The sequence below is a fragment of the Labeo rohita genome, chromosome 10, assembly GCF_022985175.1.
Source record: "Labeo rohita strain BAU-BD-2019 chromosome 10, IGBB_LRoh.1.0, whole genome shotgun sequence".
In the NCBI taxonomy this organism is placed as follows: domain Eukaryota; kingdom Metazoa; phylum Chordata; class Actinopteri; order Cypriniformes; family Cyprinidae; genus Labeo; species Labeo rohita.
Window position 1 is genome coordinate 18,461,595 of NC_066878.1, and position 16,501 is coordinate 18,478,095.

The 16,501-nt window shown below is 36.2% G+C and overlaps 1 protein-coding gene and 1 long non-coding RNA gene across 4 annotated transcripts in view; both read right to left on the bottom strand.

Moving 5' to 3' along the window:
- LOC127171989 (uncharacterized) overlaps positions 1-6,958 on the bottom strand; it is a 121,779-nt gene extending 114,821 nt beyond the window's left edge. The window contains exon 1 of the long non-coding RNA XR_007828580.1: positions 6,910-6,958. This is a non-coding gene — a long non-coding RNA (uncharacterized LOC127171989). The remainder of the gene's footprint in view (positions 1-6,909) is intronic.
- The window catches only part of LOC127171982 (rab GTPase-activating protein 1), a 112,215-nt gene extending 98,551 nt beyond the window's left edge, over positions 1-13,664 (bottom strand). For 2 of the 3 annotated variants that reach the window (XM_051120981.1, XM_051120980.1), the window contains exon 1: positions 13,536-13,664. The gene's annotated coding sequence lies outside the window, so the exon portion shown is untranslated. The remainder of the gene's footprint in view (positions 1-13,535) is intronic. The other variant, XM_051120982.1, reaches the window with a different exon arrangement.
- Between the last annotated feature and the right edge of the window lie 2,837 nt (positions 13,665-16,501).

The window sequence follows — 16,501 nt, forward strand, 5'->3', positions numbered from 1 at the left end:
TGACAAAATTCATGTCACGCTGTCCCTTGTCTACGCATAAAAAGTGAAGTACACTTTGGCCTTAAGAGCTCAATTTGAGGTCACAGGATAAAAAATAGCGGAGCTTGGCCACATAGTGGCGCTATAAGAGGGAAAAAACACTTAAAAATGGCTATACCTACGCAACCATTTGTCCTATCAATAGGGCTGCACGATAAATCGCATGCGATTGTGAGGCACGCTTAGTCAGTAAAGCCGGTACTTTGATTAGTGGTAAAGCTCCATCAGGTGCGTTCAGCTGGAGCGGCAATTAATACACAGAGCCGTAAATCACTGACAAGCTACGCATAATCGCAGATGAATCGCATTCGATTATGAGCGCGATTTTGCGTAGCTTGTCAGTGATTTACAGCTCTGTGTATTAATTTGACGCTCCAGCTGAACGCACCTGATGGAGCTTTACCACTAATCAAAGAACCGGCTTCATTGACTAAGCGCGCCTCACAATCACATGCGATTTATCGTGCAGCCCTACCGATCAACATGAAAATCGCTGAGCACGGTCTTGGTCCAAACCGCCACAAGTGTCTGTAAGGACATCGTATCTCAAAAAAAGCAAGGTTAACAGAGGCCGACTGGAACAAAACTCGTGGGCCAGTTTGACTCATGGCCCCAAAGGTGATAGATTTCTTTCGGCCATTAAGGGGGGTGGGGGCGGTGGATGTAAACGATTGTACATTGTGCATTTTTTCAAACATACACACAATGTTAATATCACACGATAGAACTCCTCATTCTGGACAACTGTGCCTCTAGAACCACTGCAGTCAATGAAACTGTTCATTAAATGATTGAAAAGAAAAAAAAAAAAAAAAAAAAAAACTAGTCCTAGGTTTTTCGCTCAATCTGGAAAACACCTCTGCAGTACAATTCTCTGGACTCTCTAGGTCAATAGTTATCAAAAAAAAAATGTTGAAATTTACACTTTGGGAAGCTATAATAGGGTCGTTTAATACAGGGGCCTATCCAAATTTACCCAAAGTCCTTTAAAGCCTAACCTATAAAGCTCATAAACATTAAAAAGACATAATATTTCTACAGTAAATTGCCTGGATTTGCCAAAAATGCTTTAAATCATTAATTTACGTGGTTACAAGCTTGCTAAATAATCTTTTTTCATATGTGCTTAAATACCCTAAAGCGCTTAAATTAATGAAATAATTGCAGCAATTTCCAATTGCTGTTTTCCTTTTTGTTTTGTTTTTTTTTAATTTTAAATGCCTTTTTTTTTTTTTTTTTTTTTTTTTTTTTTTCAATATTTCTATTTAGCTTTCATTTATTTTTAAGTTTGGTCATTTTAGTAGAGTTCAGTTTAAACATTTTATTATGTTGAATTTATTAAATGTAGTTATCATTGGAACATTTAAGTTTCACATTAAATTTTTTCATCTAACAATTATATTGTATTTTTAGTTATTTACTTTATTGAATTTGAATAGTTATAGACGGTTGCAAACATAGGGAGAGGCATACTATAAATAGCCAATCAGCTTTAGGTACTACTCAGCTATGAGATTTGTTACTTGCTATTGCTTCTCTGAAGTACATGATCAATTTTTCTGATTTTTCCCAAAAAAGGGAAAAATTATGTGCATATCTGCTGAAAGCTTACTTAGTCAATACAGTACACTAGCTTACACTAGATGTTAACCTCACAGATAAAACACATTTGCTTAAAATCACAAATTCTAAAAACAGGCTTCTTTTCTTTTTGATTGAGGTCTGAAAGTTGACATGCAGCATTAATATCCAAATGCCTATCAATTCTAGCTTTGTATAATTCTGTGGTGCATTTATGCTGTGATAATGTAGGATGTAAATGGGCGTGGCTCTGTTCTACAGCAGCCAATTGTACACAACATGCAAAAATCCATGATCTCTCCACGGCAACAGTCAAATGACAAACAAAGTTGGTGCTGCTGTGGATTGTAAACTGCACTGCCCTCACTGTACCGCCAAGTGCTGTTTACATTACCATGCACATGACCTGGTATAACAACACTGTTCAGATTGGCCTTATCCTTATGCAAACTGATCCACCACTTTTATTCCAAAGAAACAGCAGCACACATAATTCTGTTGTAACAGAAAAGAAAGCTGAAGAATGAATGATTGCTGTGTTTATAAAAGCTGTACCTGTGTGTATCTGGACAAGCTGAGAGGGTTTGGCAGAGGGTCAGCGCTGAACTATATTTGGATATTGGAGGGAAATAATGGGAGCGTACAAGTCCAGACACGAAAACCCTAACAAAAGCAGCTGCGCCATTTCACTCTACCGATTCCTCTGTAGATCTCTGGAGGAAGTGTCAAAGAATGGCCAGAACCTGTGTGTGATTTACACACACACACACAATGTGCTACAATGTGTTGTAATCCCAGAAGTCCTGCACAAAGGGGATGTTGATACAATGAAGTCAAGAAACAGTGAGTTTCAAACCTGTGACAAATGTTCTAATATCTGCAGACAACAGGCAGTTTCAATAGGCCAGTCTCAGAGAATTTACAGTTAGCTATATTTCAGCAGACCAAGCCTCTTGTGCCTACCACAGCTTAATTTACGTGATTCAAAATACAGTAAAATAGTCATACTGTGAAACATTATCTCTATTTAAAACAACTATTTTTAATGTAAACTTTTTTGCATTTTTATATTTTCCTGTGATGGAGAATTTTCAGCATCATTACTCAAGCCTTCAGTGTCACATGATTCTTCAGAAATAATTCTAAAATGTGACCCAGGACCACAAACCCAGTCGTAAGTAGCGTGGGTATATTTGTAGCAACAGCCAACAATACAATGTGTCAAAATGATCATTTTTCTTGTATGCCAAAAATCATTAGGACATTATGTAAAGATCATGTACCATGAATATATTTTGTAACCTTCCTACCATAAATATATGAAAACTTAATTTTTGGTCTTCATTTGGACAACTTTACAGGTGATTTTCTCAATACTTAAATTTTTTTGCATAGTCAGATTTCATATTTTAAAATAATTGTATCTCGGCCAAATATTGTCCTATCCTAGTGCCCTATGATTTCTGCGATGCGGAAAATGCGGACAGAATCGCGGAATCCAGTCATTAAAATGGAATTTAATAACGCGGAATGTCACGGAATTTGTCAGTTTGAATGAATTAATCAAAAGTAGGTCACTACATTTAAATCAAACCGCAATATGGACTAGTACCTGTAAATATTATGCGGCAAAAATACCATTTAATTGTTAATCCTGCATGTTCTGTGTGTCTCTGTTTTAATGAATGGAGCAGACGAGCAGTTTTGTTTACTACACAAGCGCACGTGTGACGCTCACAACTTCAGCATTTGACCGTTCCATTTTAGGAAAACTAGCGTCGTATCATAATAAACACAGAAATGTAAAGGTAGACACTGCAACCCGTCAAAATAAAAGTCTGGTTTAACTTGAAAACATTGTGCCAGAAATATATTACTACTATTAAATGAAACAAAAATTATTTTTTAGGGTATAATCACAAAATTTCTTCCATGTTTTAATTTTAATAGTAAATTCCCCTTTGTTTGCCAAAAAAAGTTTGCTTAATTTTCAATAATTAAAAGAGAAATGAAATTAATGTTTTATGCCTTCATTTGATAAACAGAACATTTTAAATACACAACACAGAATTTCGCATTCAAATAACTGAAATGCATTCAAATAATTAGACATGCTAAAACACACAATTTAATAACAATAAAACATTTCCTAGGGCCCTAAACATGTAATTTCTTCATTAAACTGATGTGAAATTGTATAAGTGTGATTTTAATTAATTAGACATGCTCTTTGATTAATAAAATTTAATTTACTATTAAAAAGTAGTTAAGAAAAATTCAAACGGAAAAAAAACAGAATCCAGAAAAATTTAAATGGAAAAATTTTTTAATTTAAACAGACTCTTACGGTCACAATATAATGCATTCTTATTAAATAAAAGTAGACTAATAAATGCTGTAAAGTTTTTGCATTAACTTTATTAACTTTAACGTTTGGTAAATTGAAGTAGGTCACCTTATTGTCTTATGAAGCAGAACATGTGTGTACTGGAATTGGATTTATCAGATGTAGTTTTTCAAAAAAAAAAAAAATTGGCAGATACTGCTGATGAATGATGCAATCTATTGTTAGTGTTAAATGCGGAAAAATAAAAATGGCATCCGTTCTTTGGAGCTGTGCAGGGTCCTTTTTGGACACACCTGTTTTGACAGTTACTCTGTAGGAAACTCTGTAGGATCCACCCATTTTACTTAATCAAAGCCAAAGAAATGTTCAAAAAAATGTTACTTGAAATGTAACCACTTGAAATGAGCCACCACAATTATAGTCAAATATTGGCATTTAGTAATACTTGTCCAGTCTGGATAAATTAAACAAACTAAAACAAACCATGTGTTCAGCTTTGACATTGAACATTACAAAACATTCTGAATGACTCAGTGTGCATTTGCATGTCACAGATGTTTGCTTTGTTGTTTTATTATTGGCTCTCTTGATTTACTCGTCAACTTCTGCAAACTGAAATGAAACTGAGACTGGTGGGAATCACAGACGACAACACAGGGCTCTATGCTTGCTTTTCTTTTTAGGAGCACTTGTGGAGCACTCTCCTAAATTAAAAAAAAAAATTTCAGTAGCACCTTCTAATCTATAATCAAAAAATCTGATCAAAAATTACGAGGAAATATTAAGTGATTTAAAAGGGATTTCTGATTTAAAAGTATGTCATCTTTTATGTCAATTTTTTTTTATTATATTTTAAAAGCTTTTTAAAATTTCTAATTAAAACAACAAAATAAGAAATAAGTATTAACAAAATTAATCTGTAGAGCAAAATCAGGAAATAGTGTTAAGTGATAGTCATAGTCAGACAATGTAAGTCACTTAATATTAACTTCTTGTTTATTTAATGGTTGTATTAAATCAATCTCATTTACAAACTCCCTTAAAAATCATTAAAAGCTGTCACTCATCTTAGTTCATCGCGATCTCACAAAGTTCCATTATAATGAACGAAGCTCTCTACACTGCACAATCCATCTCTTATTTACACTCTCTCTACACTTTGTTTATGAAAGGATTTGTGAAACATGTCTGTGATACATTACTCAACGATGCAAAAAAGTAGAAACCTTTGAAGCTCCCCTCAGCGCAAACACAAATATGCTGATCGGGTCAGTCGCCCTGGTGCTCCTAATTATTTTTTTCATAATTGCACGCAGTAGTTTTCAGTCACAAATGTGACTGAATTGGTCGCACTGTAGAGCCCTGCAACAATCTAGACACCATTTTAGGCAAGCTGTTAAAACCACACACTCTTTTCTTCATTATATGGAAAAGAACAGCTTGGACATTCTGCTAACTAACTTCTTATGTGGCAAGTTTCTTTTACTTTTGGATCCCTTCAGCAGGAGAGACGTGTGCTGCTTCACAGGTCAGTGGGTTCAGGCAGCAGGGATACAGTGAGAGGATGTTGAATGGCAGGTTGTTCCTTTGTGAATGAGCTTTGGTTTTCCTGACTGGGCATATTGTGCTCTGTCCTAATGGAGACCAGGCTCAGCGCTACGCCCTGGGGAGCAATGACCAGAAACCAGTGGTACACAGGCCTTACAGAGCTCCTACAATAAGCTGTGTGTATTGTGCTACTGGTTAAGATAGAGGAGTGGCTCCTCACACAGACTAACGGTCAGACGACTAACTTCTTAGCCTTGTTCGTTGATATCCGTATGGATTCACGTGGAATAGGCACACAGGATGCTCCTTCACACTAACACTCTGTTCTTGCGCTGTTATAATGGATGCCTTGTCAGCCTTTTTCTTCTCTCTCTCCCTCTCTCTTTCTCTCCCTGCCTCGGGATGCAATGGCCAAATGAGGAGTGAAACACAAGATGATGCTTTAGACTCTCCTGGGGCAAAATGAAAAAGATAAGAGGGGGATAGAGATATAAGAGAGACAGACAAACTGAGGCAGAGAGAAAGACAGGTGGACAGAGGCAGAGAGAGAAAGACTGTCACACTGAGGCAGAAAAACATAAGTGGATTGAGGCAATAAGAGAAAGAGAAACACAGGCAGACTAAGGTAGAGAGCAAGACAGGTAAGTTGAAGTAGAAAGACAGGCAGACTGAAGTAGAGAGAAAGACATGTAGACTGAGGCAGAGAGAGACAGAGAGGCAGACTGAAGCAGGGAGAGAGACAGGTGAGACTGAAACAGACAGAGAGACAGGTAAGACTGAAGCGGACACCGGGACAGGTGAGACTGAAACAGAGAGAGACAGGTGAAACTGAAGTGGACAGAGAGACAGGTGAGACTGAAACAGAGAGAGACAGGTGAAACTGAAGTGGACAGAGAGACAGGTGAGACTGAAGCAGACAGAGAGACAGGTAAGACCAAAGCGAACAAAGAAACAGGTAAGACTGGGTCAGAGGGAGAGACGGTTGTGACAGAGGCAGAAGGAGAGAGACAGACAGACCGAAGCAGACAAAGAGACATGTAAGACTGAAGCAGAGACAGTGACAGGTGAGACTGTAGCAGACAGAGAAAGACAGGTGAGACTCAAGCAGAAAGGAAGGTAAGACTAAGAGACCGTTGAGACTAAAACAGACAAAGAGACAGATAGTAATACTGAAGCAGACAGAGAGACTGAAGTAGAGAGAGACAGGTAAGACTGAAGGTGAACAGAGAGACAGGTGAGACAAAAACAGACAAAGAGACATGCGAGACTGAAGCGGACAAAGTGACAGATGAGACTGAAGCAGACAGATATGCAGATGAGAGTAAAGTGGACAGAGAGACAGGTGAGACCGAAGCAGACAGATATACAGATGAGAGTGAAGTGGACAGAGAGACAGGTGAGACCGAAGCGGACAGAGAGACAGGTGAGACCGAAGCGGACAGAAAGACTGGGAAGACTGAAGCGGACAGAGATACAGGTGAGAGTGAAGCACAGAGAAAGATAGGTGGACTGAAACAGAGAGATACAAGTGAGACTAAAACAGACAAAGAAACACGCAAGACTGAAACAGACAAAGAGACAGGTGAGACCAAAGCGGACAAAGAGACAGGTAAGACTGATGCACACAGAGAGACAGGTGAGACTGAAGCAGACAGATAGGTGAAACTGAAGCAGAGAGAGAGACAAGTGTGACTGAAGCAGAAACAGACAGGTGGACTGAAGCAGAGAGAGACAGGTGAGGCTGAAGCGAACGGAGAGACAAGTAAGACTGAAGCAGAGACAGACAGGTGAGACTGAAGCAGAGAGACAGACAAGTGAGACTAAAGAACAGAGACATATAGGTGGGACTGAAGCAGGGAGAGAGACAGAAGAGACTAAAGCAGACAGAGAGACAGGTAGGATTGAAGCAGACAAAGACACAGGTGAGGCTGAAGTGGACAGAGAGACAGGTGAGGCTGAAGCAGACAGAGACATGTAAGCCTGAAGCAGAGACAGAGAGGTAAGACTAAAGCAGTGAGAAACAGGTGGACTGAAACAGAGAGAGACAGGTGAGACTGAAGCAGAGACAGAGAGGTGAGACTGAAGCAGAGAAAGAGACAGGTGGACTCAAGCAGAGAGAGAGAGAGACATGTAAGACTGAAGCAGAAAGAGAGGCAGGTAAGCCCAAAGTATACCTCACTTTTTACACGTACGCAAGGGACAGAGTACAGTGTGTGTGATGTGAATTTTGTCATCAGAATACTAGTTTGTCATCAGTACATCAGAACAGTCGCACATGCGCACTGAGGTTAAAAAGATGGAACACCAACAACTAAATAGCAGAGGCTGCAACAACAACAGACACTCACATTGACAAGCGCTTGTAAGTGAGAGGGTATGAGACAGCTCAGCTTTGGCTTAAAAAAAGGTTTTTTTTAAAAATTGTTATCGGTCATAACTTATAAGTGAATATAGAGCAGACACTGGACATGGACTGAGTCAGAGAGAGAGACAGGTGGACTGAAGCAGAGAGAGAGACAGTTGAGACTAAAGGTGGCAGTGGGGTTACTCTCAGAAGTCGTCTTCTACTCCCAGAAAGCGTTCAGCTGGCTGTCACCATAGCAACTGCACACCTGCCTGGTCAAAAGCATGCCAGCTGTTTGATTTCTCAACTCTTACTGCTGGACTACAAACCAAACAGGAAACATCTGATCAAGTCAGAGTGACCAAAAGGACATTTCATGGTAGCACAACAAAAAGCGTCAAAATAAATCAATCCTGTTATAATCAATAAAGCTGCCTACAGTGCCAGCACAGTAGTCTACAGTTCTCCATTTGGTGTCAGATTTCAGGCAATTGTTTTTTATTTCCCCCTACTCCCTATTGTTTCCTGTCCTATACTCAAATGTACAGTACTGAAGACAAAACTGAATTAACCCTTGTATGGTGTTCGGGTCTGTGGGACCAAAAGAAAAATGATACGCAAAATTATTTTTTCAATCTCATACTCATTGGCCTTGGCTCATTTTCTGTGAACAACATATATCAGAACAAATCTTCAATGACCGCTCACTATACACCCCCCCACCCACTTAAATTACACACAGGATGTTCGGGTCCACTGGACCCGGGGCTAATAAAAGAGTGGAAATTCTAGGTCCTGTGTAACTTCACTCTGTTCCCCCTATTTTCTGGGCCTGCTATTAGTATGTGTATGCGTGTTTATGTGTGTATATGTGTGAGAGAGAGCGTCTGAGAGAGTGTGAATGTAAGTGTGAGTTGTGCTTCTGGCCCTGACATTCCCACACAAGGCTGTAGCACTTCAATTCATAAATGTGATCTAACAAAGGTTAATGGCAAACATCAGCCAAACATTCAGGTTATATTGCTTGTAATTGGGATGAAGTAAACATCCGTTGAGTATTTTAACAAAATTGTGTTGAATTAAAAACCCAAAAATGCAGCCACCAGACCCACGAACACTGGCTGAGTAACAAAAATATGAACACCATACAAGGTTTAAAGGCAAAAAACAGATAAGTAGCTAAGTTCTGTATCCATGCACTGCAAAACACCGATCCACTTCCCCTATGAAGGGAGAAAAGCAGGAGATCAATAGATAAGACAAAAAGAGAAGCTGATGATACTGTAGATTACATTTGTGAGAAAGAGGGACATCCATCCACCTGTTTGCTAAGCCTGTGATATGCAGGTATGGTTAAATGCTTTAGCAATACTTTACAAAGCCTTTACAATCATGCAAATTAAGCTTTGTTGACACAGACTCTCGAAATAAAACAGAAAGAGATAAAGCAAAATACGGAAGGCAGAACAAAAGAGAAAGAGGGTAATACACAGAAACAGCAAATAGCAGTGAGTGTTACTGTCTGCACCAATAACCTTTACAGCTGTGCCTGCAGTTAAATGACCAATAGTATGAGGGTATTTGCCTAAATAAAGCTGTATTAATCAGCAGGAAGATGGTGTATGCCATGGAACAACAAATAAAAAATAAAAATATATAAAATATTTAACAATTCTAACTTTTTTTTTTTCCACTTGCAGTTCTAAATTTATATCTCACAATTCAAAATACAGACTTTGTTTCTCGCAACTCAGAGGAAGAAGTCAGAATTGAAAGATGTAAACTCAGAATTCAGACTTTGTTTCTCAAAATTCTGAGTTTATATCTTATAATTCTGACTTTGTCTCTCACAATTCAGAGAAAAAAAGTCAGAATTGTAAGATATAAACTCAAAATTCAGACTTTGTTTCTCAAAATTCTTAGTTTATATCTCACAATTCACACTTTGTTTCTCGCAACTCAAAGAAAAAAGTCAGAATTGCAGGATATAAACTTAGAATTCAGACTTTGTCTCTCACAATTCTGAGTTTATATCTTACAATTCAGACTTTGTTTCTCTCAATTCAGAGAAAAAAGTCAGAACTGCAGCATATAAACTTAGAATTTAGACTTTGTTTGTCGCAATCCTGAGTTTATATCTCACAATTCAGACTTTGTTTTTTTGCAATTCAGAGAAAAAAGACAGAAGTGCGAGATATAAACTCACAATTCTGACTTTGTTTCTCGCAATTCTGAGTTTATCTCTCACAATTTTGACATTTTTTCTCAATGTTTTTTTGTTTGTTTGTTTCAGCATGAAATATGAAACAAATATCCAATTACAAGATTGTATCTCTCAATTCTGACTTTTTTTTGCAATTTAGGAAAAAAAGTCAGAACTGCGAGATACAATCTTGTAATTGGATATTTGTTTCATATTTCATGCTGAAACAAACAAAGTTGCAAGTTCCGCACAATTCTGAGTTTATATTTCACAATTTAGATTTTTTCTCAGTATTTTGTGTTTACGTCTCATAATTCAGTGTATTTTTTTATAATTAAAAATTACAACTTTTTATCTCACAATTCAGTCTTTTTTTGCAATTCTGAGAAAACAATTTATATTGTGAGATGTGAACTGTGAACTCTGACTTTCTTTCTTCCAATTCTAAATTTATTCCCAGAATTTAGACTTTTTTCTTGCAGTTGTGAGTTTACATCTTGCAGTTAAGATTGTTTTTCTGAGAAATTCAATGAAAAAATTAACGAATTGTAAAATATAAAGTCAGAATTATGAAATAAAAGTCACAATTACTGTTTTTTTTATCCTGTGGCAGAAACAGGCTTCCATAAAACATTGAATAAGCAAAAAAAAAAAAAAAAGGCCATCAAGACTAGTTGGTAGTTCAAATGTCCGAATGAAGCATGTGGCCAGTGTCAGTGATATCGAGTCAGGGTGCGGTTGCACATGGGCCAGCTGTCTCACATACCCCGGAGATGAAAAGCATCTGTCATTGTGCCGTTAAACACATGGTCATCCACTGGGCCTTTCAGCCTGTACTCTGCTCACACATCACATCACTCACATGATCCCATGTGATTTGAGAAACGGTTCGGTTTAACATGATGTCCAGTATGTGCATATGGAAGCAGTGGTGCTGGAAGTCAGTTATTTTCCCAGATGAAGACACAGACCCTTGAGCAATTCCCCATCGCTGCCTTGGCAACATAACATCCACTGAGGAGCATGTTTATTGTCGAGGAACACAAGCGCATTGGGAATTATAATGTATTTATAATACTTACAGTCTACTATTAGGTTTTTCAACCAATGAAACACGTTCTCTAAAACAGTTCATTATATATATCTATATATCTATATCTATATATGAAGAGTTCAGATGCAAAAGCCTCTAAATCCATCTGATGTATTTCTTTAAAATTAGCATTTCTTTCTTGCTACTTTGTATAGGTTTCTATGTAAGTAGTGGTACTTTTGATTGGGCTGAGGCTGGAATTTAGCGAGTTTGAAGTAAAAGTATTTGATGAACGTATACTATGTGTCAGGAGCATTCATATATATATATATATATATATATATATATATATATATATTTCTGTGATGCAAGCTAAATTTTCAGCAGTTATATATTTTTTGGAGACCATTTATTTGAAATAGAAATCTTTGGTATTATAAATGTTTTTATCATCACCTTTTACAAACATTTTAAAATGTGTGTGTATTTTCCCTACAGGTTATCTTAAGGGGTTTTTTTTCGCATTGTTTTATTTTTTTAAATTTTAACTTTTTTATATCTACAGAAAAAGCTATATATGAAAATGTGGCATGCAGTTGCTTCAAACAATGGTATAAAGCTATTCAAAACATTATTCTATGTAAATTGTGATAACCGTAATTAATAATCGCAATTATGATTTCAAGGGAATAATCGACAATTATGATTTTTGTCATAATCATGCAGCCCTACATCATGGTTTTCAAAACTGCTTTCAATATTGATAGGGAAATCTGAACACTTTGGCTTTGCATCACAGGAATAAATTACATTTTAAAATATATTAAAATAAAAAAAAGTGTTTTAAATAAAATAAATAGTTCACAATATTACTGTTTTTACTTTTTTTTTTCTCAAATAGGTCTTGTACTTATTTGGTTGTACTTGTGATTTACCATCACATTATTATATATTAAATAGTAAATTATAAATGATAATATAATTAGAATTATTATTATTAATAACAATAATAATAATAAACAATTTTTGAGAATATGCATCATTAAAAATAAATATAATACAAACTTTTGCAATATTTCAGCATTGGTCTATATCAAACTGCTTTCAGGCTAAGTTTTTGTTGCGTAGCTCACTTTAAAATTAATGGCTGAAACTGTGCTGAGTAAATCTTGAAGCACAGATTAAATAAATATGTTACTTCACCTCTCAGGAAATAAAAAGTTACCAGTCTTGGTTTAAATCTTAAGGTGTGGCTGTTGGGTCTCTGTACCAGACACACAGTTCCTCTAAAGACAACTGTTATGCAATCTCAAATCAGGTTAGCAAAATTAATGTGCATCCGCCTCTGGGTGGAGGAATAAGGTTGTGCTACAGTTAGTGAACTTAGTGCTTTGTAAACATTGCAATGAACAGGAGCAAAATGAATCATGAATCAATGAATCGTTCTCACTGCACTGACTCGTCTTTCCCGTTTGAAGTGAATACCAGTTTTGAGATGCAGTTACACTAACCGTTGATAATTTCAATGCATCTCAAAATTTCACCATGCATATTTCACTAATGTCTGTCCAAATGTGACCACACTTTTAAAGATTGATATTACGAGCCAACAGCATTCAACCACAATTTATGACTGAGCGTTTTATTGGTTGACCTATTAAATGAACACTTCCTCTTCAGTAAACAGGTCGTTTTGAGTTCAAAATTGCACTGAACAAGTACTTATTAAGACTTTTAGTCCTGCCAGGTAGTTGGAGAAACAAAAACATGCATTGTTGAAAATAATAACTCTTGTCTTTGAAGAAATCACTTGAATGCATGATTCAATGACTTGCTTATTACAGAGAAAGACAGTCACTTGACGCCACCTATTGGCGTAACAACGTAAACTGCAGAAAGAGTCACTAAACAAACAAATAAAGATGTTTTTGGTCTTTTGGCAGATTTAACTGATTCGAGTCAGAATCACTAGCTCGTACAATCAAACACATAACCATTACAACTAACTAGATTCAGAATCATTACAAATGCGATAAAACTTAGTAATGCAGCTGTGTTTGCACCTATTGCAGATGATGCATTTCTACTATGTGAGGCGAACAAATCCCCTAATTGCATCTTATATCTGGTTTAGACAGTAACAAACAAACAACGCCTTTGATTTTGCTATTTTTCTTTTTTTAAAAAAGGAATCTGTCACAAAGATGCGCATGTGTGCTGTGCAGACAACAGATTTTTGCAGGTTTTTATGTCATGCAGTGAGCAGATATCAGCACACGGCCTTTAACGGGCTAATACACTGTAGCATGCTAGCCTCAAATCCAAATCTGCATATATTGTGTTATATCTTCCCCCTAAAACGACGAAACTACCGAATAACGAAGCGGCCGTTTAGAGTAAATAAAAACACGGAGGTGTGCATCGCTGCCACTCATCCTACCTGTTTTCACAAAAGCTTTTTATTCCAGAGAGGCTTGACATAACAGCGCTGAACATTAGCCAGCAACAGTCCTGCTGTAAACACAAACCAAACCCCGCTCGCACTGCGCATGCGCCGCCGCACTCTTCGGCAATCTTCGGAATGGAACCGAAAACGAGCGTACTGCTTTCTGTGCAGTATGTACTACATTCTGCATACTAATAGAGGATATTTACAAAGTTGTGGAAGAAAAGCATTTTAAACAGTATTATGCTACACTGTTGTCATGTTAATCATTATATTACATGTTTACCTGTGTAGCGTATCACTTACAAAATGTGACCATGGATCACAAAACCAGTCATAAGGGTCATTTTTTCAAAATTGAGATTTATACATCATATAAAAGCTGAAGAAATATGCTTTCCGTTGATGTATTGTTTGTTAGGATAGGACAATATTTGGCCGAGATACAACTGATTAAAAATCAGGAATCTGAGGGTGCAAAAAAATCTAAATATTGAGAAAATTGCCTTTAAAGTTCTTCAAATAATGTTCTTAACAATGTATATGACTAAACAAAAATTAAGTTTTCATACATTTACAGTAGGAATTTTACAAAATATCTTCATGGAACATGATCTTTACTTAATTTCCTAATGATTTTTGCCATAAAAGAAAAATCAATAATTTTGACCCATACAATGTTTTTTTTTTTTTTTTTTTTTTTATGGCTATTGCTACAAATAAACCCCAGCGACTTAAGACTGGTTTTGTGGTCCAGGGTCACAAATAAATACAATTTCACATTTCTAATCTATTTTGCATCAGATTAGGAAACATTTGGCAGTTAAATTAAGTAATAAGGCCAACAAATCTGAGATGAGAGTAAAAGGAAGTCGAGCATGTTGCATACTACCGCAGAAAAAGTAGAATCCAAACACTGCAAAGAAGAACTGTTGTATACTACAAGAGAACTATGGGTGTGCCATTTTAATTTTTTGACAGGAATAAAAGGTAGTGATAACAACATACCGACTGTTCAGCTGATGAGACAAAACTACATAAAACAGTTTTAAAAATTTTTTGGTTGTGAAAATGATGTAGGATATTTATATAGTCCCTCACAGCCTCGTTTTCATCCATGTTAAATTCAATATGGTGACTAACTGACTAAAGTCTATTATACAAGACTAGGCATACAGAACATTTCCATATACTTTTTATAGAATGCATGGGTAAAAGATAAGGTAGTATGCAGTTTGGAACAAAATGTTCCTCTTACTGATTAGCATGTATTTCCTACTAACCATAAACTGAATATACACAGGCTGTAACAATATATATATATATATACTTTTTTTTTTTTTTTTTTTTTTGCTTTACAAAATTCCTCATTTAGTGTGTGGTTAAAAATGAATAAATCTCAGTTTTTTTTTTTGATAATATATAGAAGATCTGACATGTGAGGCAAAAGTTTACATACAACTTGCAGAATCTGCAAAATGTTAGCTATTTTACCAAAATAAGAGGGATCATATAAAATGCATGTTATTGTTTATTTAGCACTAACCTGAATAAGAAATTTCACATAAAAGATGTTTACATATAGTCTACAAGAGAAAATAATAGTTGATGACCCCAATAAATTACCCCATTCAAAAGTTTACATACGCTTGATTCCTAATACTGTGTTATTACCTGAATGATCCACAGCTGTGTTTTTTTGTTTAGTGATAGTTGTGCATGAGTCCCTTGTTTGTCCTGAACTGTGAAACTGCCGGCTGTTCTTCAGAAAAATACTTTAGGCTCCACAAATTCTTCGGTTTTCCAGTATTTTTGTGTATTTGAACCTTTTCCAACAATGTATGTATGTATGATTTTTAGAGCCATATTTTCACACCAAGGGTGTGAAAACTTTTGAACAGAATGAAGATGTGTACATTTTTCTTATTTGCCTAAATATCATATATCATATTACTTTCTGTAATAGTTGAGTCCCTCAGTTGTCTTCAGTGTGAAAGATGGATCTCAAAATCATACAGTCATTGTTGGAAAGGGTTCAAATACACAAAAATGCTGAAAAACCAAAGAATTTGTGGGATCTGAAGGATTCTTCTGAAGAACAGCAGGCAGTTTAACTGTTCAGGAATCATGGGAATCATGAACAACTACAGATTCTAAACTTTTGACTTCAACTGTATATCTATGATATGAATATGTTCCTTTAAACCCCTCCCAGTTGTGATGTTACATCATTGGGATCATTTTTCCTTCCTCTTTGCAAGAAGTTTATCTTGCCATTTGTTTGGTTGCACAGTTCAGGAAATTTTTATCTACCTTCCATAACAGGGTTTTTCATTAAGATTTGCCTTAGACTAAAATGATTTTAGGTTGTAAAATGTAAGGTTGTAAAGATTATTGCACATTTTATAAGACAAAACCGTTTTACTCCTTCTATTTCAAACTTTCATGTTTAATTCAACATTAATTGCCATTTTTTAACTTGTGAAATTTACTAGCAATTTCTGAGTGAAAATACATAGGTTCGAGCATCGCGACACCTTCACATTTTCACATCATACATCTCTGTGAGCAATATTTTAATCTTCAAATGCCGATTTCAGGTTCTTACGTTTGTCCAAGTGAAGACTGCAGTCCAGTAGCCCACCGTAATGTTGTCGTACCACCGAACACCAGCAGATGTCATGCTTATTCATAAAACTGCATCCTCAGGGTATAAGAAAGAGTCTGAACACTCAAGTGATGATGTAACTGTGTTTATTATCTTGGCATGCAACTACATGTCATGACCTTTAGATTCATCTCACCAGCTTGCCCTACATATCAGAGCCAAGCTTAGCCAAGATACAAGAGCAATAACAAACAAACAACCAGTAAGAATCGACTTTGCATTAGCTACATTTCTATATAATCTTTCTTGCATTGCCACAAGCAAAAGGGAAATCTTTGCCCGGTGGTATTTA